Source organism: Medicago sativa, chromosome 5 (genome assembly GCF_051527215.1).
Source record: "Medicago sativa cultivar Bolivia chromosome 5, Bolivia_mono, whole genome shotgun sequence".
Lineage (NCBI taxonomy): Eukaryota > Viridiplantae > Streptophyta > Magnoliopsida > Fabales > Fabaceae > Medicago > Medicago sativa.
In genome coordinates this window covers 63321489-63347184 of record NC_140753.1, presented here as the reverse complement: position 1 = coordinate 63347184, position 25696 = coordinate 63321489, and the positions used below count along the sequence as shown (strand labels likewise).

The 25696-nt window shown below is 29.3% G+C and overlaps 1 long non-coding RNA gene across 1 annotated transcript; it reads left to right on the top strand.

The window, feature by feature from the left end:
* Nucleotides 1-1023: 1023 nt before the first annotated feature.
* On the top strand, nucleotides 1024-25598 carry LOC146923917 (uncharacterized). Its single transcript, XR_015010940.1, has 2 exons — nucleotides 1024-1552; nucleotides 25310-25598. It is a non-coding gene; the product is annotated as an uncharacterized LOC146923917 (long non-coding RNA).
* The last annotated feature ends 98 nt before the right edge of the window (nucleotides 25599-25696 follow it).

The following is a 25696-nucleotide window of genomic DNA, read 5'->3' as shown; positions in this document are numbered from 1 at the left end:
TAAAAATTTATCTTTTTAGTTTAGGGTACAAGTTAACATGACAAAAGAAGGACAAATGCAAACATGTGCCTTAAGGGAAAATGTTAATCAACTTAATATAGAAATATTAGTTTTCAAAGTCGTTCATTCAACTTTTTAAAAGTTAAATTTTTTTCAAGGGAAAATTGTTACTTTTAGATATCCCAACATGCCCTTAGGACACAAGTTAAGAAGACTAAAAAACTAGAGCAGTCTTAAACTTGGAAATGACACGGGGTTCCATAAACAAATTAATCTATTGAATCGATAAAGTAGAGAAATGATATAGGGTATTCCGGTTTGGGTGAGGTTAAATAACCTCCCGATACATTATTTAGTCAGTCTGTATAAACTCACTAATTTCTTGTTTGAGTTGGATTGGGTAGTGAGTTATACCTAAATTATTTTTATGTTTCTTTTGTTAATAATAAACGACTAAATGATTAGTCATCATATTTTTTTATTTATTAAAAAAATTGTGTAACTATTTGCGTCATAAAATAATAAATAATATTATCAAATTATAAATATACTTGCAACAAACTAAAGTTGTATGACATAAAATTGTATTAGCATCAAAATAAACAAAAAAAATGTAATATCCTAATTTGGAACTGTAGTATGTTTTGATTTTCAATATAGAGAGTGTCTTGTGTTGGAAATTATACTTAATTTATGACCAAAACTTTGGTATTTTCCTTCTTCCTTGTGAAAATAAAAATAAAATTGTTGGCATTATTTTTTGTCCAAAAAAAAAAAAGTGTTGGCATTATTTTATAAGTGGGTTTATTAGGTCTATGTCCGGTTTTCTCGAAATCCGTTACTGTTTATCGATTTTTAATTTTTTTAAAACCATACCCACCTATTCCATTTTTTTTGGGTTTTTTTGATGGGTTTGACCGGATTTTACGGTTGACCCTACCGATGTACACCCTTATAAAAAGGGCCAATTTGTCCCATTTATCCACACAATTCATAGTGGTTATGCTAGGCTTGATTATTTGTAGCCCATTCAAAATGGGCAAGTTTAATACTCCCTCTGATCCTTTGAATATTTTCTTTATTAGTTAAATTCAAGGATATGAGAAACTCGATTTGATACTCTTCCCTCCCCATTTATTAACTGTATTTTCAGTACGCACAAGTTCCATACCTTACTATATTTGAATTGATAATGTAGTTTGTTTTAATGTGCTCCAAGTAGTTTAACGTGTCATGAATGATTAAATTTTATTTTTCTTTGTAGTGGATATGGATGATGAAGATGTTGGTAGGACACGACATGGTAATGAGTCATTGCATGATTCTGTCCGTAAAGAGTTATAAGCAAACACTCCACCAAGGACACGTGGATGTGGCCGTGGTTGGAGCGAGGGACCAGAAGGCTCTAGGTCACAGTCCTATGTTGATATTGAGATGCCATCATCACAGGCAGCGTCTGGTTCACAACATCCTTATGTGGGAGTGGTTCAAGGAACCCCTTATACCACTTTCTTAAGAGATTCAAATGTCTTACTACTGAGACTAATCCATTGTAAGTAATTGTAGCTTCTTAAATCTATCTTTTTACTTATAAAATACTATCGGGTTTTAAATAGTAATGAAATTTCAAACAAATAATATAACTTTTTCTTGAACTTATGGCCTAATGTTTCCTTGTTCTCAATTTCATTTGATTTTTTTTTTTTTTGAGAGGATCACACTCAAATATTTAATGATATCTAAAAAGTATACGTTACGTCATACGTCACAATTATAAAACTTCCACTTCAACCTAGAACTATTTATCTTTTCCAACTTGTAATCCTTAGATTTTCTTGCTCCCTACATAGTGAATATGAAGAAACATGTCTCACTAACAAATGATTAGTAACTTGTTCATAGGAAGTGCAGTCTACCTACCCTGAACCAGAAAACAGAACATGTTCAAGGATCGTTAACCTCTTTTTTCGTGATGATGCATTTATTATCAACATCATTTTGCATCATGTAGCATTTTACAAGCTTAGTGATTTCACATGTTATGTTATGGTCACTTGTAAAATATAGTACAACCGCTATGGAACAAACAACACTATAAGGGGAAGCATGCCATGCTTAAATGCTTTGTTATGTTTGGAGTGGTCTCTTCAACATAAATAAAATAGAATTTTACATTTTCTTCCCTAACTCTGAGGCACTCGTAAATTGTTTTATCATGCAATAATCTTCTAGCTGACGAAATTACTATATTTATCCCAAAACTTATTAGTAAAGCAATGAATTTAAGAGGGTTGACTTTGGATATATACAATTAGGAAAATGCTAACAAGTGCCCTTAGGGCATTGTTTAATCATCCAAATGTAGTAACTTTTACATTGAAAGTTGTGTAGTTATGACTTTTACATTGTTTGACTTGTATTTTCAAGACAAAATTTCATTTTATGAATTCCTTAAACAATGCCCTTAAGACACTTGTTAGCAAGACCCATACAATTAATTTTCTTTTTGCATAAAAAAAAATATATTGTAAATATTATCTTTAGTCGTTTATCTTTACTATTTATAATTATGATGTGATTGTAGAAGAATGTGTGTGAGCTTATCAATTAATAATCATAAAATATCATAAGTGTCAAACTTTACTTATCATATGACTGAACTCTGAATTACCAGGACCTTTTTTTCCGAAACTGAAGGGTTAACATAAAAAATATCACCGGTGCTAGAAGGATAATTAAACATGACAACCTCAAATTACAAAAAATATTTACAATGGCATATAGAATACATCAATAATATATATCACCTAGTCTTCTTGTGTAAGCAGCAATGCCATTGAAGTTGGCAACCCATGCTAGCTTGTTTTGACAACAATTTTTGCTTATAAATTTAACTTTCATGAAAATTCAACTTGCTAAAGGAATATGTTCAAAATTCAATGCATTTAGTTTATTCTAGGGGACCATAGAAAACAAAGGAGAAAATACCTGGTCGAGACTGAGACAAATTAGAACAGGCCATGTTTTTTCAGTACGGCATTCTCAATGAGTTTCTAATTTCGAATCCTACTAGATAACCAAGATGCATAGGGTTTCTCTTAAATTGCTTATTTAATAAGTTAAATGGTGAATTTGAAAATTGTCATTTTTTTAGTAGAATCAGACTCTCTAATTCTACGGATCAATCGCGAGTGATATGTTGCACCGTATTAAACATGAATATGCTAAACCATAAATATATAAGAGGTGACCACATATATGATGTCATTAGATTTTTCTTTTATTGGTTCATAGACGAAGTGAGAAACACTACCTGAAACTCACACACATCAACGAAGTCTCGAGTTTAAACCTAGGTGAAGATGTTCAACTCAATAATATTGATATTGTCAATTGAGATAGGGTTTACGGACATATGATTTTATGTAGAGATGTATCGTGTACTAATTTCTTGGTAATAAGGATCAATGATCATGATTAATCTCTTTTTGCTTGATACTTTCGATAGTCCTATAAAATGTGTAAAGTTGGGAACTTCGATCTATACCAAAGAGGGAAAGTTTTGTTCTCTAGGCCTTGTATTTCATGAATGTGTAAAGTTGGGAACTTCGATCTATACCAAAGAGGGAAAGTTTTGTTCTCTAGGCCTTGTATTTCATGTGCATGACAGAGAAAAGGAAAACAAATTTATGTTTGCGACAATCCTCAATCTGTTTATAAAACCATAAAAATGCCGAAGTATATACGTGATTCTTTTCCTTTTCTTGTCTACGTTGAATATCACATGCATCCACGTGAACAAACTTGTCTTTTTCCTCCTCATAAATAAAATGTGCAAAACATTGATAGGAAAGAAGTTATATTTTGGATATGCATCATTGAATCAATTAATATATCAGAAAAATGTAGACTATATACCCAATCTTGAGTGGTCATATGTATTGAACACATGCAATTGACTTCATATTGTTATATATATCTATATATAACGTAATAATAAGGGCAACTTGTTCACATGCTACTTTGGCATATGCAACTTTCATTCATAAAAATTCTAAATACCTTGGTATATCTCTTGTACAAAGTAATTGACAATGGATTAGTGGGATGCCATCTTTCTCTCAAATGTAGATAAATTTTTGAATGAGTTAGTTAAACAATCTTGGTATATTTATTTCTCTACTTTCTTTATCTTATTCTTTATTAAGATTGTGAATTTATTGTACTAGACTCCCATAGAAGGGACTTCTTAAGCGACTTTACCCTTCAAAATACAAAATTTAATCGTTTAAACCCCCTTTTTTTTTATTTTCAAGAAAATCCGAAAAAATTTGCATTAGTTTTATTTGATTTTTTAGAATTTTTTGTTGGTATTTTTATTATTTTTTGAATTTATTGACATGTTTTTATGATTTTTTTACTTTGTTTTTTTTGTTGTTTTTTAAAAGCAATATCCACAACTGCTTAAATGGAAGAGATTATGATTGCCACTTATATATAAGCATATTTCAGATTATATAATCCGAACACATCCGAACTGTGTTCAGATTATAAAATACGTAACCCCATGAACATTTATGTAAAAAAAAGGGCACGCGAGAAATGAATAGGGTGGGAAAAGTAATAATAATAAATATTTGTGATAAATTGTTTTGTGGGCTTAGGCCCAATACATGTGTGATTCAACATATTCAGAATTATTTGTAGACTATTACTTTTCTCACCCTATCTGTTTCTCATGCGCCCTATTTTTCTCCAAAATACCCTTTGACTGGATTCAAGAATTCGAACACAGTTTGAATTATAGAATGTGAAACCTTTTATTGTCGAGATTTACAGAACAAAGCTGACGTATAATAATAAGAAGACATAATTGAAAATGACAAAAAATGAATCAAATTATCATTTTATTAATTGATGGTATCTTTCATAATATATTTACATTTACATTGAAGCTCATTGCACAAAATTATTAAATATCTAATGCTAAACATGTGGTGCAAGAAGATGGAGCGGGAAGGTGGTTGGTGTAAGGTTTGTTCCTTTTTTGGAACATCTTCTCTTTTATCATCACTTATCTTATAATGTTTTTTTTTAAGGACTTATCTTATAATGTTGTTTTCCCGTGTTATGCACCATGCAAAACCCTCCAAACCTCAAGCTTAAACACATTTTGGGATAGTTCAGATTATATAATCTGAATTGAGTTTGAAGATTTTAAATTTTATAATCTGAAAATCCAATATAATAGGGCATGTTTCTTGTTATTTTCAGATTATAAAATCCGAACACTTCATATACACCACTCTTGTGTCAAGAATTCAGGGAAAAGTGGTTTAGATTATAGAATCTAAACTATATTAGCACAAAGATTGAGCCTATTTGTAACAGAGATAGTCAATTTAAGAGCCATACTAATTATCCTAACCCCCTATCCTTGTGTTTTAGGTCATTGTTAGTTGTTCCCACTGTCTTTCACTCAAAATTCTTGTTTTAAGACTATTTGATCGGATTGCTTCGAAAATTGTCCATAAATTTTGAAAAAGGGTATTTTCAATCATGTCTTCTTAATATTATGTTTTCATTTTTTTTTTATCATTTTTAATTATGTCTTCTTAATATTATGTTTTCATTTTTTTATCATTTTCAATTAATGTTATGTCTTTATTTTTGATCATTTTCAATTATGTCTTTTTAATATTATACGTCAATATTGTTCTATTAATCTAGGCAATATAAGGTTTCAAATTCTATAATCCAAATTTTGTTCGAATTCTAAAATCTGAAGAAAGTGTATTTTTGCAAAAAAAAAAAAAAACGCATGAGAAACAAATAGGAAAAAAAGTAATAGACTTATTTATTTGATCCTTACTACTCTAAGGCCGACTTAAAATATTTTGGAATATCACATTTTAAATTAGAGATAGTACAATTGGCGCAAAAAAGAGTTCAACTCAAATTGTGTAAACAAAATGTTCAACTCAAATAAAAAGTTAAGCCTCAATTTATATATATATTATTAAGAAAAAACTACTCTCAAAATAGTTTAGCGACTAAAAATTAATAACTATTTTTCTCTGTCCTAAACAATGGAATAGTTGAACGTGTTTTGTTTTGAAGTTTATGGTAGGTAGGCTGCACTTTCTATGAACAATTACTCCCTCCGTCTCTAAATAATACTCCCTTCGGTCTCAAATGTAAGAAACTTTTCACTTTTTTGGTTCATCAATAAATGATGTATGTGGTCTATAATAAAGACCACATACATCATTTATTGAATGAATCTAAAAAGTGAAAAGTTTCTTACTTTTGAGACCGGAGGGAGTAGTCGTTTAATGTTTGTACACGATTATTAAGGAAATGATTAATTGTGTTGATTTTGATGGTAAAATTAGTATCATTTACTAAAACACCCTTATTAATTGTAGTTAGTGGAGTAGTTAAGTTAGATGAAGTTCAATAAATAAGGGTATAATAATGGAAAAAAATAATAAATGTTGCATTTGTATTCTAAAGTGACAATTATTTTGAGAAAAATAAAAAATGGTAAAGAGACAATTATTATGAGACGGAGGGAGTAGTAATCATTTACAAGTGAGACATGTATTCTCATATATTCACTATGCAGGGAGCAAGAAAATCTTTACTACAATGAAATTTGTTATATGTTGTGTTGAAAAGTTATTTATTTGAAGGAAAAAAAAAGTTTGTTGTTAATATTTTGGTAATATACATACCTCCAATGGGGATCACTTAATCAACAATCACCCCTTCTTTATAGGATCCGATGAATTTCACCCGATCAAAACTAAAATTTAGGAGGAAAATTGTTAAATATATATGTTACTAACACTACTTGTAGTAAGAGGTAGTTTACAAATCTAATTTTCATTCTTGAGATAGTAAAGAGTGGAGACAATCGAGGTAACATTTTATTCCATTGTTTAGGACAGAGAAAAATAGTTATTAATTTTTAGTCGCTAAACTATTTTGAGAGTAGTTTTTTCTTAAATAAATAGTTTCACATTTTTTTCACTAACTTGGACGCATCATAAATTGTTTTACTAACATGCAGTAATCTTGTAGCTGAAGATAGTATCTTTATCCCAAAACTTAGCACGGAAGAAAATTAAGACCTTAATATTTCAAAAGAATATGACAATTTAAATAATTTAATATTTCAAAAATTAGATAATTATATTTAATAAATAAGTTATTCTTAAAATGTAATAATATAAAGTTATTAGTGTAAGCACGAACAACCTCCCCTCCAAAATAAAAATAAAAATAATTAGCAATGTTATTGGAGTTGGCAATCCATGCTCCATTGTTTCGGTGACAATATTTGCTTATAAACTTAGCCTTCATATATGAACATACAAGTTGCTAATGGAACTTGATCAAAATCTATATCTCTATTATATATATTTGCACTATTTTTTTTAAAAATACACTTGGCATCCTATTAGTGAAAAGGTTCATTTAATGATTTTTCTCATGTACACACAAGGTATGATGGAGTTTATAATAGGAAAAAAACAAACAAAATTGGAATCCAAGTATGGTAACCGAAAATGTTGTGTAAAAAGTCAGAATTTTAAATTGTTGTTTAATTCACCAATGTTTTCTTTTATGTACACAATAAATATGAAAAAGTTTATAATAGAAACAACAATCATAATTTGATGAATTATCCTAAAATGTTATCTCTATTTTATAAAAGTATTTAATACACATGATTTCAATCAAAAGTTATCTCTATTTGAAAAAAGAGGATTATTGTTATTTTCTTAACAGAATTTTATAGGAGTATGTCATGCATATAGTATCAATTTTTTCGTATTTCCTTAAAAATTTTCCTATTACGGAAATAATGAAGGATTATTGTTATTTGCTGCGGATTTCCTAATTTGATGATGTTAATGGGCATGAATATTTCACTAGAACATTTCCCGTGCAAGAAGATTATGGAAGATTAAGGATTAAAATATTTTTGCCTTTTGTGTAGCTGTTTTTAAATCGATAGAACTGATATAATCCTTATTCTCTATACTATTTTATGCATATAGTGCTTTTTTCTCTAAAAAAAAAACCTCTGTCACAAAATAGAATTATTAAAATTAATTCATTTCATTTGTAAATATTCGTCCAATATTACATTGACATGTGTCAATGTCATTCTTTTAAACCAATCATTGCAACTATTTGATCTTATTTTTTATTTTCACATTGCTTCCATTAATATTTTATTTGTGCAATTAGCCTATTTATAAGACATGAGACATATCTTGAGTCATGAGACATATCTTGATCTTGATGTATCCTCCAGAGCCTAACTCACCTAAATTTTTTATAATAAAAAAACAATTTTTTTTAAATTGTAGATTATGATAGTAGTCTTTGAAATGCCTCAATTTACTTTATGAAAAATTAATGATGTGTTTGTTTCAAGGCAAAAAATTACATTCCTTGAAACGACATTCCTACCCATTTGTTTGGTAAAAATTTAGATTTCCTGGAATATTTTATAAATTAATTAATTAAAAAAATAAAAATGGAAATAAATGTTAATGGTAGTGAGAATTTATGGCAAGTTGAGTTTTATTACCATGGAAATTTTATATTCACATCCTTTAAGCATGAGAATAACAATAGAAGAAAACATGTAAATAACATTCCTCATAATATAATATTCAAGGGAACAAATTTTCAAAACTTGAAACAAACATGGGAATGTTGCATATTTCTAATCTCATGTTCCTAGGAATCATATTATAAACCTTAAAATAAACACACCCTAAGGCCTAAAGTATCTTTGACATATTCTAAAGGAACTTTTTTATGAAAAGAAATGATAATAACAATCAAAATTTAAAAGGAGAATTGAATGATATCCAAAATTAAATTTTAGCAACAACTCAGTGATTTGTAAATTTCAATTTTACAAATTTTCAACAATTTATTTTATAAAATTTATTTAAAAGTGAAGAGAGATAGGGTGCTTCTATAGCCACCCTTCTTTGCAAGCACCTTATTTATTTGCTTCAAAATGGGGGTGTTTATTTATTATGGTGCTAAATAGGTGAAACACTCACCATTGTGGATAGTCTTAGAGACAAAAGAGCACTTATAAATATATTTATGTTTACTTTTCTCAAAGGATACAAGCTGAGTTCGAAACTCAAAATCTCGAAATTCAAAGTTTGTCCTTCTACTACTAGATTAAACTCTTAAGTTGGAAAATCGCATTGAACAAGAAAATGAATTTTTATTTCAAATTAATAATGACAAATGAAATATCCTTTATACCCAAACCATCTATCATCTTGATTTTTTACTAAAAGAGTTTGTTGGTTTAATTGTTCATGCTAATTGGGATTTCTCGGTCAAACATATTGTCCAAAAGTTGTTGGTAATTTTATGGATTTTTTAAAGGAGTTGAAAAAATGACACCATAAAATGAACCAAAACCTTAAGTCATCAGGTATATTGGTCATTTAACTTATACGTAACATCTACTTTAGCATCCAATATAAAATTTTAACTCACACTTGACACGTTGACATCTCTCCTTTAAGTTTGAGACTCTTTGCGACTGGGATATAGAGACATAATAAAATAAAGTTAGACGGATGCACACCATGCTAAAAAGGTGGGTTGATGGTGGCTTTATACAAAGAGTTTTTATCCCTTTCTTTCATGATAAATATAATGAATTAAGAAAATGAAATCCAAAATAGAAGAAAACATTTCATCATAACGTTAGGACTTTCGCGGGAGCGTAAACTGGGTTGGATAAACACATTAGACTAAGAGCAACTACTCAAATGATATTAACATCACATCTTCATCCAAATCCTAAAGGCATTGGATTTATGAGTCATCTCACTTATATGTTTGTCACTATATTCTCTTGCATCCAATCTAAAACTTTAACTCATATAAGACATGTTAACATCTCTCTCTTTAAGTGTGAGACTCTCCACATCTGTGATTTGGTAACAAAGCCAAATAAAATTAGATGAAGACATATCATGGTAAAAATGGTGAGTTGGTGGTGATTTAATGGAGGGAGTTTTATGTTCCTTTCTTTCATGAGAAGCTACGAAATAAATTAGAAAAGGAAAGAAAATAAAAAAATAATTTGAACATGAGAGAAATGATAAGGAAAAAAAGGAGTGTGTGCTTTTATGGGAGCGTATAAGGAATAGAGTGAATTGTCGATAATTTTACTGGTTCGATTCAGGAGTTGGACATCTTTTAGTAAATATTTAACCAACACACATATTTAACCAACATTTAGGCTAATAAGTATTTATTTTTGTCAAATTAACAAAACACATATGCGTTTTCTTCCGTTGTCAAATTTTACCAAAGAATAAAAGTGAAGGAGTTTGAAGTAGTTGAGGTTGAATAACAAAAAAAAATATAGCATGAAAGAGAATGACATCCAATAACTAAAGTTTAAGATAAATAAATAAACAATTGACAACTGAAAACTAGCAAAATAAATTATCAAAATGTTGGGATTTTTGGGTGAGTCTTCACCGGGTTGGATGATCGTATTACATCAGTAACAACCATACAGGTGAGATTGACACCACATCTTTACATAAAACCTTAAGACATTATGTATTTCGGTCATCTCATTTATATGTTGTTCAAAATCTACTCTCCCATCCAATGTATAACGTTAACTCAAATTTGACACAATAACATATCTTAATCAATAATGTAACTATCTGCGTCCATAATTATGTAATGTAGTCAAATAAGGTCAAAATTAGGTACAACATGTTCAAAAAGATTGATTGGTGGTGATTTCATGAAGGGATGTTTATATTCCTTTCATCCATGAGAATAGAGAAAGGAAACTAGATAGAAAAATAAAACAAATATGAAGAAGTAAAAAATTGAACATGGGAGAAACATTAAGGTGAAAAATATATAGTGTGTGTTTTGTTCATGAGATTATAAAAAATAGATTGAATTATCAGTAATTATGTGGTTTTGTTGAAAGAGTTGAAGATTTTTGGGTAATTATTACAAAAAAAATAGACTTAATTAAAAAAACGTTGTACCATTTTAAAATTTCTAATAAACATGTATTTTGTAAATTCATCATGACACATGTACATTTTCCATTGTCACACCCCATCATAGATCATATGCAAATGAATTTGAAAAAATAGAGTTTGAATACAAAAATAGAATGAAAGTGAATGACATCCAAAAACAAAGTTTTACGGTAAAAATGATTAATTAAGTAAATGTTTCCCATAAATATTAAGATTTTTTTTTTCAGTCCCTTGATTTTTTTTTTTGTATATCCGAATTTTTTGTTAAACATGAAGATCTTGGATTTTTTCCAAGAGTGAGGGATACTTTCTCCCACACTGGACGTAGTTGAGCACGTAAACAAATTCCTTCTTTCATTGGTTTTAGGAGACGAAAAGGAATATATCAGTTCTGATTCGGTTTGCAAATCAGATGAGAATAATGAGGTACAAAGCGTCAAGTTGTGGATTTGATAAAGAGAGCGACAAAGCTGCTATGTTCAAAATTAATAATATGGGATGAGGCACCGATAATACATCGTTATTGTTTTGAGGCATTTGACCAAACCATGCGCGATATAATGTCTTATGATGGTCGATATAACCATTTGGGGGTGTTTCTGTGGTTTTGGGCGGTGATTTCAGACAAATTTTGCCAGTGATAAGAAAAGGATGCAGACAAGATATACTTGCTTCATCCATCAACTCATCAAAGTTGTGGAGTCACTGTAAGGTTCTCACACTTACAACAAATATGTGTTTAAGTGGTTCAACCGTTCGTGCCGAGCAAGATGAGATAAGAAAGTTTGTCGATTGGATGCTTTCAATTGGAAATGGAATAGGATCCGCCAACGAGAGTGCAGAAATTAACGTACTCATTCCTGATGAGTTGTTGATAAAAGATTCCTCTGATCCGTTGCGTTCTCTGGTTGATTTTGTTTATCCGGATTTTTTGCAAAACATGAAGATCTCAGATTTTTTCCAAAAGTGGGGGATACTTGGTCCTACACTGGACGCAGTTGAACACGTAAAAAAATTCCTCCTATCATTGGTTCCAAGAGACGAAAAGGAATATATCAGTTTTGATTTGGTTTGCAAATCAGACGAGAATAATGAGGTACAAAGCGAATGGTTTACCACCGAATTCTTAAACAATATCAAGTTTTCCGATATTCCAAACAACAAGTTGAGATTTAAAGTTGGATGTCCAGTTATGTTGATGAGGAACATTGACCAAGCAACTGGGTTGTGCAATGGGACTAGGTTGATCGTAGACAATCTTTGGAAGAACTTTATCGGTGCAACTGTTATTACCAAAAAAATGCTGGTGAAAAAGTAATTATTCCAAGAATGAACTTAGTTCCGAGTGATCCTAAACTGCCTTTCAAATTTACTACGAGACAGATCCAGTTGGCTTTGTGCTTTGCAATGACAATAAATAAAAGTCAGAGACAGTCATTGTCTCATGTTGGAATCTATCTTTCCAAACCGGTTTTTACTCATGGACAGTTATACGTCGCTGTGTCGAGAGTCACTTCCAAAAAGGGATTGAAAATGCTTATACTGGATGAAGAAAATCGTGTGTGTACTGAGACCACTAATGTTGTGTACCGTGATGTTTTTCGGAACGTTTAACCGGTCGTTCCTGATGACGCAGGTGGGTATGATTTATTTTTTCTATTTTGAACTTCGTTGTGTGTGTGTGTGTGTGTGTGTGTGTGTGTGTGTGTTATTTGGATATGAATTGGTTGTTGCTACTTGCAACCATTCTAATAGTTGCGTAAATAAAGATTAATGGATTGGTCATGTAGATAAACTACAATTCTGCAACTAACAATTGAGATCACACTTCTTATTTCATTGTATAAAATCCAATGACATTTATTGTTGTGCAAAGAACATGTTGAGTGATCGATTTGTTATAGGGACTAATATGTTATATGGAGTAATATTTTTGATCATTTTTTGATAATATTTTTGGTCTCATGTACCTTCAGGTGTTGGTTTTGTGCTTCAGGTGACGTGATATCATTTAGATGTACACAGGCTCACGTTAATGGAATTTCTATGGCATTGAAATATCATAGACCAATTGCAATAGGTGCAATACCTTCTTTTCAACAACGTACTTAACACTGCCTGATACATTAATGTGTTTATCTACTGAGACTTCAGTTTTTCTATTATCTAATAGAGCAACTCCAATATTCTCATACTCAGTTTAATTTTATTTATAATGTCAGTATCCTTCTGATCTTTCTCATTTTTCCTAATGTAAGCCGTACTCTTCCAGTGACCATATTATCAGCTATATGTTCTGCTTCATTTTTTTATACAATCAGCTATATATCAGTCTTTTTTTTCTTTGTTCTTCTGAGTGCCTATGTTTATGTGCATGCACAGGAGAATTTTGTAGTCCCTTTTTCAAGCATTTTTTGTTGTGTTTTTGTTGATGAGTTATTTTAAAATATGCTTAGTTAAAAAAAGTGATAGATAGTTGGTGTCTTTGTCGTTGTTTGTTATACTTATTTGTTACACGATTGAATAATTACAAATTCGTGTTGGATGTTAAGATGAATCAAGTGTATGCACGATATTAACATTGTATATATAAGGGTATCCGCTATAGAAATTATGGAATTTGAAAGAAACTGTATATAAAGGCATTTGGTAGAAATTATATATGCAGTGGTAGGCCTCGAGACTCCAACACCCCCAGTTATATGCATAATAGCCAAAAAAAAAAAAAAACAAGACTCATGATGTCTCCGTGATTACTTTTAGTCATCCGTGTAAAATATTCCGACATTAAATACTAATATTTCGACGTTACATCCGTTAAATCATTCCTGTTTATCGATACGAAAATCCAAATAACTACATACGCATTGATATTTGTATATAATATGCAATCGAAAATACGATAACGATGCGTTTTATTAATATATTGTGTATAAAATAATGAATTTGCTATTTAATTAGATTTTATATAAAAAAATAGTCGTAATTCTAGCCCGTGCTTGGCACGGGTTTCCAAGCTAGTAATATAAATTTACCACCTATTCCAAGGCCTCTTCTCTTCTTTTCTTGACAAGTGTCACCATTTTTAAAGGTTTTAAAGTTTCATTCAACTAACGACATGTGGCGCTCTAATCTTCTTCTATTCTAATGTTTTATTTATGGAAATGTTATAATTCAATGTTTTTTTTTGGAAGACCAGTTATATTGTGTTATTATATGTTTTTTTTTATGGAAATGATACAATTCAATGTTTTTTTTTGAAAGACCAATGATATTGTATTATTATATTATTTGTATAATCGTGTAATGTAGTGTTTAGTTATCATATATTTTATAGTTGGTATTAAGGAATGAAATTTTAACGAGATTGTTTTATATAATATGATATTTCAATTATAACATGAAAATACGTGCAGAATAAATAAAAAATATCGTTGAAAATAAAAGGTTAACCCACGCTGATATTTATCCCTGTGCTAAAAATATGAATATTGTTTTACTTTAATAATAATAATAATATTGTGAATTGTGAGACAATCTCTATCTCTATCTCTATTATAAACATTTCCCCTATTTTATTTTGATAGTACACGTGACAACTTTATATTGAAAGGTGTATTTAATATTTTCTTTCATATACACACCAAAATGTTATGTGCTAAAATTTGGAGGAGTATTTAATGTATCAGGATTGCAACCGAAAATTTACATATGAAATTACTCTGATGAGCTAACCGAAAATTTTGGCAACCAAAGGGTAATGAGTTTCTTGATTTTTTTTTTCAGTAAACATTGTGTCCTTATTGTGACTAATCAATTAAAAATTCTATTGACAATTATAATCGACTTTAAAAATTGTTGTTTTGTTATTGGAAAATTTTAGTATTTATAAAATAAAATTGTTGCTTCATTGTTTAAAATTTTTAGTGTTCGAGCTTATAATTTGACGCCACGATATTTGATAGTCACAATAAAAAAAAAATTTAAGGGATGTTTATTTGCCTTAACTACTAAGGATGCATTGAAAAAAAAAACAAAAAATTATTTGGAATTCATTGATATGTTTTATTTGCCTTAATTGCGGTGGAAATTCTATGCCTCAAATTGTATTTCCATAACCGAATTGTAAGGATTCATAGATAGAAAAAACAAAAAAAATGCGCACAATTCATTGTTTTTTTTAAGGAAAAAAGTTAGAATTCAATGGTATTTTTTTAAGGAAAAAGTTAGAATTCAATGGTATGCTTGATTCACGTGTAATTAGCCTTAACTGGTGAGAAAATCCTAAGCCTATAATGATATTTCCATAACCGAGTTTTTTTTTTTGAGGGAATTTCCATAACCGAGTTGTAGTGATGAATTGACGGAAATAATTAAAAAATTATTAAAATTAATTCATGTCATTTGTAAATATTCCTCCAATAATACATTGACATGTGTCAATGTCTTTTTTTAAACCAATCATATTGCAACAATTTGATGTTATTTTGTCATATTTTTTATTTTCACATTGCTTCCAATAATATTTTATTTATACAATTAGCCTATTTATTTTTGTTACACGTTTGGATTTAAATAAAAAAATACATATCTGTGTTTGATAAAAAAAAATAAGATGTGTAGATGTCCCTCTAAAAAAAAGTGTGTAAATGTCAAATAAATAGTATCAACTAGCATGGACACCCGTGCCAAGCACGGGCTAGAATGTCGTTATATTTGATGGAGGGAATATTGTGATGTATCAGGTGTTACTTAAAATTTTAGATGGAGTTTTGGTTGTATCATTATCGCTTGTGTGGTTTCTCTTTATCCAAATTGTCGATCTACATCAACGTAGGCTCCCACAGAAAGCCCAACGGTGGTATCACATCCGGGTTCGACGTTGTGGGGGATCGAGAGTTGTTCTTGGTGGTGGACTACAGACACAAAGATCCTAACACTTAATGGAGAGATGTTAAACTCAAGTGTGAGTTAAAATTCCGTATTGTATGCAAGAGTAGATGTGAGAAACATATAAGTGAAATGACTCATATACATAATGCCTTAAGACTTTGAAAGAAGATAGGATGTGAATCTCACTTCTGTGATTGATCTTAGCTTAATGTGATAATACAATCCATTGTAGGATCCTAGCCTAATGTGATGATTTGTTTCGTTATTTTTTGAGTGTCATTTGTTTAATTTTTCATCTTAAATTTTAGTTTTTGAATGTGATTAGCTTTCATGCACAAAAAAAAAAAATAACCTTTGTCATTTCAAATTCCTTCACTTATGGTATTTCATGGGATCTTGCAATGGAAAAATGTATATGTATGATGAGTTGACAAAATACATATTCGTTAGACATTTTAAATAGATGTACATATTTTCAATAAATCTAATATTTTGGTAGCATAATTGCCCAGTAATATTCAACTTCTTCAACAAATCCATAAAATCACCAGCAATTCATTATGTTTCCTATGCTCTCACGAATAAAACGCACACTCCTTATTTTTTTTTCTCTTTTCATTTCTATCAAGTTCAAATTCATTTTTAATCTTCTTTCCTTTTATAATTTACTTTATCTCTTCTCATGAAAGAAAGAAACAAACACCCCTCTATGAAACTGCCGCCAACCCACTTTTTTTTACCATGTCGTGTCTCTGACCTTATGTGATATCTCACCAGATCACATACATAATAGTCTCACACTTAAGGGAGAGATGTTTATGTTTCATATGTGAGTTAAACTTGTGTGCAATAATATACATTGAGTAACATATAAGCAAGAAGAACAATATACCTAATGTCTTAAGATTTTACGCAAAGATGTGATGTCAATCTCACTTGTGGAGTTTCTCATAGTCAAATGTGATAGTCCAACCCATTGTAGACTCCCTCAGAACTCTAAACATTATAGTGAGTTAAACTTGTGTGCAATAATATACATTGAGTAACGTATAAGCGAGAAGAATAATATACCTAATGTCTTAAGATTTTACGCGAAGATTTGCTGTCAATATCACTTGTGGAGTTTCTCATAGTCAAATGTGATGGTCCAACCCATTGTAGACTCCCTCAGAACTCTAAACATTAATTTTTTTATTTTTTTTTTAGTTTTTGAATTTCATTTGTTTAACTTTTTATATCAAGTATAAGTTTTTGGATGTCATTTGCTTTCATACAATTTTTTTATCCAATCAATATTATATCAAATACCTCCATATTTGGTCTTTGGGTGAACGAACATGCGAATGGAAAAATACAAATGTGTTATGCTGAATTGAAAAAGTACATGATTATTAAACATTTTATAAAGATGTGGCGTTTTTTTAACTGAGTCTATTTTTTGGTGAAATATTTACTCTTAAATTTCCAACACTTTTTAACTGACCCGTAAAATTGTTAGTAACTCGCTATATTTCCGATACTTCCATGGACAAAACACACTATTTTTTTCCCTTATCATTTCTTTCATGTTCAAATTTCTTTTCATATTCTAATTTAATTTTATTGTTGCTAAATTTATTTCTCTCGTTTCATGAAAGATGGGAACACAAACTTCCCTCCGCAAAAACACCATTAATACATTTTTTTTAACCATGTTGTGCCTTCGCCTAACCTTATTTGATTATCAACAAATTACAGACGCATTGAGTCTCACACTTTAGAGATATATGTTCATGTGTAAATTGTGACTTAAAGTTCCACATTATTGGATGCAAAAGTAGATGTTGAGAAACATATAAGTAAGATGACCAATACACCTAATGCCTTAAGGTTTTGGATAATGATGTGATGTCAATCACAATTGTGTGGTTTCACTTAGCCTAATGTGATAGTCCAACCTACTGTAGACACCCTTAGAACTCTCAACATTACGATAAACGGTTTCGTTAGTTTTGGGATGCCAATTATTTAATTTTTATATCAAATTTATGTTTTTGGGTGTTGTTCACTTTCATGCAATATTTTTTAATCAATCTCTAAGATATTAAATTCCTTATCCTTTTATCTTTGGTGGAATTTAACCATAGATAAACACTTAAGTGTTATGCTGAGTTAACAAAATATGTGCTTAGTAAATTCTTTATATGTTGTTGCGTTTTTTTACCCGAATCTAACTTTTTGGTAAATTAGTTTTTTTAACGCAATCTAACTTTTTGGTAAATTAATTACACAAAAAGCTTCAACTCCTTCAACAATTTTATAAAATCACTTGCAACTTACTTCGTTCTTTATAACCTCATGGACAAAATACACAATTCTTATTTTTTTATAACCGGTATCAGTTCTCTCAATCTCAAATTTATTTTTCATCTTCTAATTTCTTTGATCTCTTCTCATGAAATAAAGGAACAAAAACACACTTTTAGTAAATTACCATTAATCTACCTTTTTGATCATGTTGTACATCGGTTTGACCTTATTTGGTTATGTCACGTAATTACGGACACAGAGAATGTCACACTTGAGGGAGATATGTTATCGTGTAAAATAAGAGTTAAAGTTCTACAATGAAAGGAATAGTAGATATTGAATAAGATATAAGTGAGATGACTCACAAACGTGTGCCTAAATAATTTGAGAGAAATTGTGGTGTCGATATCATTTGTCTAGTTTCTTTTAGCCTAATGCAAAGATACAACCCAATGTAGGTTACACTTGCGGTCCCGAAATTATGATGATTTGTTTTGTTAGCTTTTGAATGTCATTTGTTTAATTTTTTTATGTTAAATATTATATTTTGGAAGTCGTTCGCTTTCATGCAATTTTTATTTGTCAAGGCGATAACTTTTTTTTATTTAACCTCTATTATTTTAAGTTCCTTCACTTTTAGTCTTTAGTGGGATATGACAAAGGAAAAACGTTTATGTGTTATGGTGAGTTGAAAAATACATGTTTATTGTACATTTTAAATTGATGTGACATTTTTAATGAGTCTAATATTTTTGGTAGAATAATTACTCAGTAATATCCAACTCCTTCAACAAACTCATAAAACTACCCACAACTCACTCGTTTTCCTTGTCATTTCTTTCTAGTTCGAATAATTTTTCTAATTTAATTTCTCTCTTCTCATAAAATAAATGAGAAAAAAAAAACATCTCTATGAAACCACCACCAAGCCACCTTTTTTACCATGTTGTGCCTCTGACCTTATTTGACTATTTCATCATATCATAGACATAGAGAGTCTCACGTTTAAGGGAGAAATGCTAATTTGTCATGTGTGAGTAAAAATTCTATATTGCCAGCAAGATTTGATATTTATGAACATATAAATGAGATGAGTAATATACATATTGTCTTAAGGTTTTAGATGAAGATGTGGGGTTTCTCATTTTGAAACACAATACCTTGGTATATGTTCCTCATCAATATTATTGGACATCCAACTTTAAATCTTAATTTGTGGTTTGAAATATGCAACTGTTAATATCATTCAAGAACTCAATTGAATACCATTTGCTTTGTAGCTTTTTATTTTGGTCAGATTGACAAACAAAATCAAAGCTAATATTTTCCTTCTCGTTTTCTGGAAACAACGATAGAATAATATTGTTAAAGTGCTCAAATGGGTTCAAAGTTTGAGCAAGTATCCCTCGCTCTTGATTTTTTTGGAGATCTATATATTTTCCAAATTATTTGGATAAACAAAGTCAATAAGGGAACACAATGAATAAGTTTGATCTAACCCACTTGTTTTGACCTGGGACTACTTTTAAGGTCTCGTGTTTGATTCTCTCTGCTGCCTTCATGTCAATTTTAAGGTCTCGTATTTTCTTTTCAAATCCATGTATCAATGCTTCATTGATTTTCAATGGAATATTGAAGGATGAACCGGTTGTACGAACACCTGGAATTAACATGTAAGCTATGACCCTAGGAAAAAATGGTCAAATTGATAATAGATTAGAGCCTCGTAAGTATGTGGATAGCAGTTCAATTTCTGCCTCATGTGTATGGAAAATATTCGGCTGAGATGAGAGAACTCGTCTTATGTATCCCACAGGTTTTCCAACTAAGATTAATCACTGTTAAGCGGTGATGTAAGCTTTATACCAATTTCATGATAACTCGAAAAAATATCAAATATAAAATTAGTTACCAAACTTAATTGATACATTTAATTAGTATATCTAATAAACATTAAAAATAAATATTTATTATTATTAATAATAATATAATAATAATAACAATAATATTTAAAAATTGATAATTTCAGCAAGCATTTATTTTGTATTATTTTCGACCAAAAATTTTAATCAATAAGTTAATCGATTGTTAGAGCATTCACAATGGACCTCTCCTTTTGGTTGCTTAAATGAGTCTCTATGTACATGTCACTTGCTCTTATAATTAATACTTAATAAGATTTAATCTTTCAAACTCTAGGAGTATATATGTTACCAGAATAACTCAAGGACTTTCTCTTAGTTCGTTCCTTTTATTTTTCTTTTGGTTTTCTTTACTTTTTATTTTCTTGTTATTTACTTTTTTCTTAGTTTGGTGTTTGCCCCTCAGCTTTTTGCTTAGCTTTATTGAGAAGGTTTTGGTCCATCCCCCAACTCCTTTTGTTCTTGTTTCCTTTTATTTATGCATTTATAAAGTGATGCAGCTGGTTCATAATTGAACCCCATTTAACTAAAAAAAATAAAAAATCTCTCAAACTCAACGCTTCAAAAAATATTAAATGGGTCTTAGTAACAAATAATTGTTGTGCATTTTATATTAAATGTGTAGTTTTTTAATAAATAATAGTTGTTTTCAATAAGAAGTTATTACTTTCAGTTGCTTTAACATGTGCAATATTGCATCTAAAAACCCATAGATCTAGCCACTGTATATGTTCTACACCTAATTTTCTAGTTCTATCTAGTGGAGGCTCGGTTTAAAATTAACATAAAAAAAAATACACATTTGTTGGCTAGTGCCCCTTTTAAAATAGATATATTTTGATTAATGTGTATATACACTCTTTACAACTTTGTTTGTATGAGAGGTAGTACAATACTTATATTATTGAGTAAACGTGTTTTATTCAAAATATTGATTGTTATAATAAATTGTTTTTAAATTACCATTTACATGCTCTTCAAAATCAAATGAGGTTTGGGTTTTATCAATTTTTAAAAGTGAAAACGAACCAAACTGAATCGATGGTGTACGGTTTGGTTCGACCAAAACTGCATTTAAATAAAAGAGGAATTCCCTCAAAAAAATAAAAGAGGAATTTTTTTTCTTCAAATGTTTGTATTTATTTAATACTGAAAATAAAATATATGAAATTCCGTGAGAACACATAATTCAGAAATAAAGTTGCAATAAAAATTTAGATTTTTTTTTTAGCAAAATTCAGAAATAATCATAGTAATAAAATTCAGAAAAACTTTTGCAACATAAGAATCTAGAATATGTCAAAAAAGAAACTTAAGAATCCAGAAGAGAAGCTGCAACAAAGAAAAATGAAACCCTAATTCAAAATTCTTATAATGTAACACTAATCCAAACAACACAAAGAAGAAAAATAAACAAAAGCCTTAAAAAGACTAAAATACACACTAATTACATATGATTCGTGGTATAAAAAGAGTAAATGACAAATTACCAAAAAAACTAAAGTTTGACCCTGACAGTTAATATAGGATGTGCGACCTTGAACTGAATATATAGATAGGAAACTACTTTGTTCTCAATATTATAAAGGTCTCTGCAAAATAATGAACACATTGTAAACAAAATCGATAAAAGAAATTTCAATAATGTTGAGTTTCCTCCCAATTAGAAGAAACACAACCAAACTGGAAGGAATTAAAGTCGATTAAACTGAGATATACTTTAGTTATAAATCCGATAAGTTCTTTGTAAATTTGAGGAACATTGAGTAGCAATATGGTCATCCGCAAACAAATATATGGGAAAATAAATATGTTACATTAATAGCAAAAGAAATTTAATGAATAAGATCATATCGTTATATGATGAAAATAATGTCTCAAATGAAGCATTTTCAAAAATGATATATAGTAGACAATTATTTGGAATAAAATATAAATCATGAGAGAATTGGAACAAAATATAAATCATGAGAGAAGATTCAAGATCCCTTTCGTTTATGCCTTTCTTCAGCTTCAAAATCAATTTCTCAACAAATTATTTGATAATTAACATTCTCCCTCTTATTTTCTCCTGTACAGCTAAAAATCCAACTATTAGCAATAAAATCCTAAACCATGGTCACAAACCATGATGAAGGGGAACGGTCTGATGCAATCAACAATAAAATTTGATGAAATTGTAGGAACTAAAAGTGTTCTTGATCTTCTTACCGTTCTCAAAACCATTTTTGAAAAATAGTAATAGTGATGAGAATAGGATGGGAGATAAAGATCTGAGCTATTTTATTTCCTTTTTGTGACAAAAAGAATCATTACCTTTCACTATTTTATTTTGGTTTTAATTTGATTTTAATAGGTGAGAAACCATTCAACGATAGTCTTGAATTAGACCAATTGTCAACATTCTTTTTTTTTTTTGGTACAATGTCAACATTCTTTTTTAGGACTGTTATAAGTGTGAATAATTTGAATTTAATTTCATTAATTGGCAGTTGATAGTTTCTTGTTTGATTTTTTTATGGGCAGTTTCTTGTTTGATTTGATATCAGGCAATTAAATTTCTAGATATCATTTTGAACATAATAATAAATCGAATGATTTCTTAAAATAGAGCAGTATATGGAAGTATGTGTCGAGACTGAAATACCAGGTGCTAAGCATCTACCATGTAATGGAAATTTGAATTTTTCTAGCATTAATTAGCCTGACATTAATTAGAATGAGACTATAACATGCCACATGTACTTTTGAATGAAAATGGTTTCACTTGTTTATATTGATAGATGTAGATGTAGATGTAGATGTAGATTGTAGATGTAGATAAGGATACAAATAGAGATATTGATAGTTTAGCCGAGATTGTTGTCTTTTTTTTTTAATATAATTTTAAAATAAATAAAAAAATATGGGTATGAAATAAAGGCAAATAAATATTATCGATGTTGATGAGTGACTCAAACAACCATAAGTATGTGTTTTATCATGCAATTTGTAAAAAAATTAACAAAGTTTGAGTATGTGTTGATGGCAGAAATAAATAAATACGGGGAGATAAAAATGGAATGCTTGATTAGGTGATAAAGAGTATTTGATGCATGTGAACTAATTTATCAAATGAAATGAATGGATGAGATTTGATGTTAAAATAATTTATGTGAAATAATATATATCAACGCCATGTTTAGTGAAAATGAGTGATTGACAATAGAAACGAAAAAATTTAATAAATTAAATCAGTTCTTTTGAATAGGAGCAAATGAAAATAATAAAGAAAATAGTGAGGTTTAGATAAAATTCATTGAAAAAAAAATAACTAAAATAAATTTTCTACATTTTCGCAGGGGTCGGTCTTGTTCTACAACATACATGAATAGTTTGCACCACAAAAATGTAAGATAAAAATATAATATCTTGAGAACTATCAACTAATATGTTACCCAAAAATACTTGAGAATTCTCTGTTTTTTTTGAAGGAAGAATTCTCTTTTATATGCACAACTTCAACGTTGGAAGAACAAAACATTGACATGACTTTCACATATCTCTCATTATTAATAGTGGCAAAAAAAATAGTTTTGGAATGAAGAAATCTGATTCAAAACGTCTTTCAATTACGTCGCTTCAAATTAATAGAAAAATAATGAAATTCATTAAAACGTGAAGCAAACTTTTTCAAAAGGTGTAAATATATATGGGGATGAAAACCCTAAAATTAACAGAGCCGACAGCTAAACCTATAAAAGGGAATCAAAATTCGGAAGGAAAAAAAAAAGGTGCCTAAATCAATTTGATAATAATGAAATCAATAAAATTGAATTGGTCAAGAGGTAGAAATATTTGCATTTCAAATAAATGATATTATAAACAATTTGTACGAAAGGAAGATGCATATACAAATGATGAAAGACAAATTGACTATATATAGGAAAAAAAAACTCAAGACTGGCTAACTTAATATGATGATGTGTTGATTACAATTTGATTGGATGATAATTAAGAATTATGTACCAACATGTAATTGGTACATATCTTGTCATAAGCCGTTATAACTTAATATGATAATGTGAATTTGAACAAAATACATGGATATATACAACATGTAGTGGAGTAATATCATCAATTGAATCAATTTTTGAAATTAGAGTGATGAAAAAAATATGTTAAGAAGAAAAGTGTTTCAATAAAATAAAAGAGAGATTTTGAGAATAATTTTAAAATTTTAGTATGAATTCTAAATGATGTGAAGATGTTTGAGACGGACAAACAATATTTATAGGAAAAAAGAAGCAAGTAAGTCACATCAATTATGCCATTAATTTAGTAATGAAATTAGTAACACATTAAATAGCAAAAATAATTTGAATAAAATATTCCATTTATTTTTTTGTCATTATAAGCCTTTTAGTCAACTTGCATAATCATGTTAATTACATAAGTCTTGCACAAATCACATAATATGTACCAATTACACAAAACATTAAATGCACATTTCAATATAAGGATGCCATGTGTACTATCAAAATAAAATAGTGCAAATATATATAATAGAGATAAGAGAAAATCATGGGTTTGAAATTTGGTAATTTTGTTTCTAATTTCATATGTATGAATTGATGAACATTAAAGTACGATATTATTTTTCACTTTATCATGATGAATCAAGGGAATGATTATTTTAATTTTGATGTTTTTTACTATAACTATTGGTTTTAGTTCTCACACTTTTCACAACACACTTTCGATCCATAATTCATATTATTGGAAGTTTTCTCTAAAATTCTATTTTTTTCTCTCTTTGTTTCATTGTCGTTTTATTTCTTTCAATTCTCTTATTTTATTTGGTTATTGTCTTCCATTGATTTAAGCCGGAACTACACATGTTTTGCACTTCTATGAGTATCTCTCTTGCATTTGCATTCCAACCCTTATCTGTTATTTCATTTTGACTTACGTTTTTTTTAGCTTTATTATAAAAAATATCATCTCCCTCAAGTGTTCCTTTAATTATTTTTGAATCACATCAAAATGATGCACTAGATGTTGTTGGTTCATAATTTCTTAATAAATTGTGGTTTTTGTCATTTTGTTGCATTCATTGATTAAATTTAGTGATTTTTTTTTTTGTAGGAATGTTGGATACAAGTGATAAACCAAATATACTCCTTGAAGCATCTTAGAAAAGAAGGAAAGAAGGAATGTTATTTTTGTGAGAATATGATACAAGATTATAGATAGGAATAGTCATATCATTAGTTATTATTGAGAAATACATTATTAAGTGAATGAAAGAAGGGAAAAAGAAATGTTATTAGTGTGTGACATATGTAGAGATCTAAGTGGGGGAGTTCCTTTGTATATGCTTTTAAGGTATCTTTCAATTTTAATCATATTATTGGTGTGAACTACATTTAGTGAAGCCTTCATAGTTTTTTTTTTTCATTCACTAGGTTCAAAACTTACTTAAGAAAACCGAATCCAATTCCCCTCAAATAAACTTAATGTCAATGACATCTC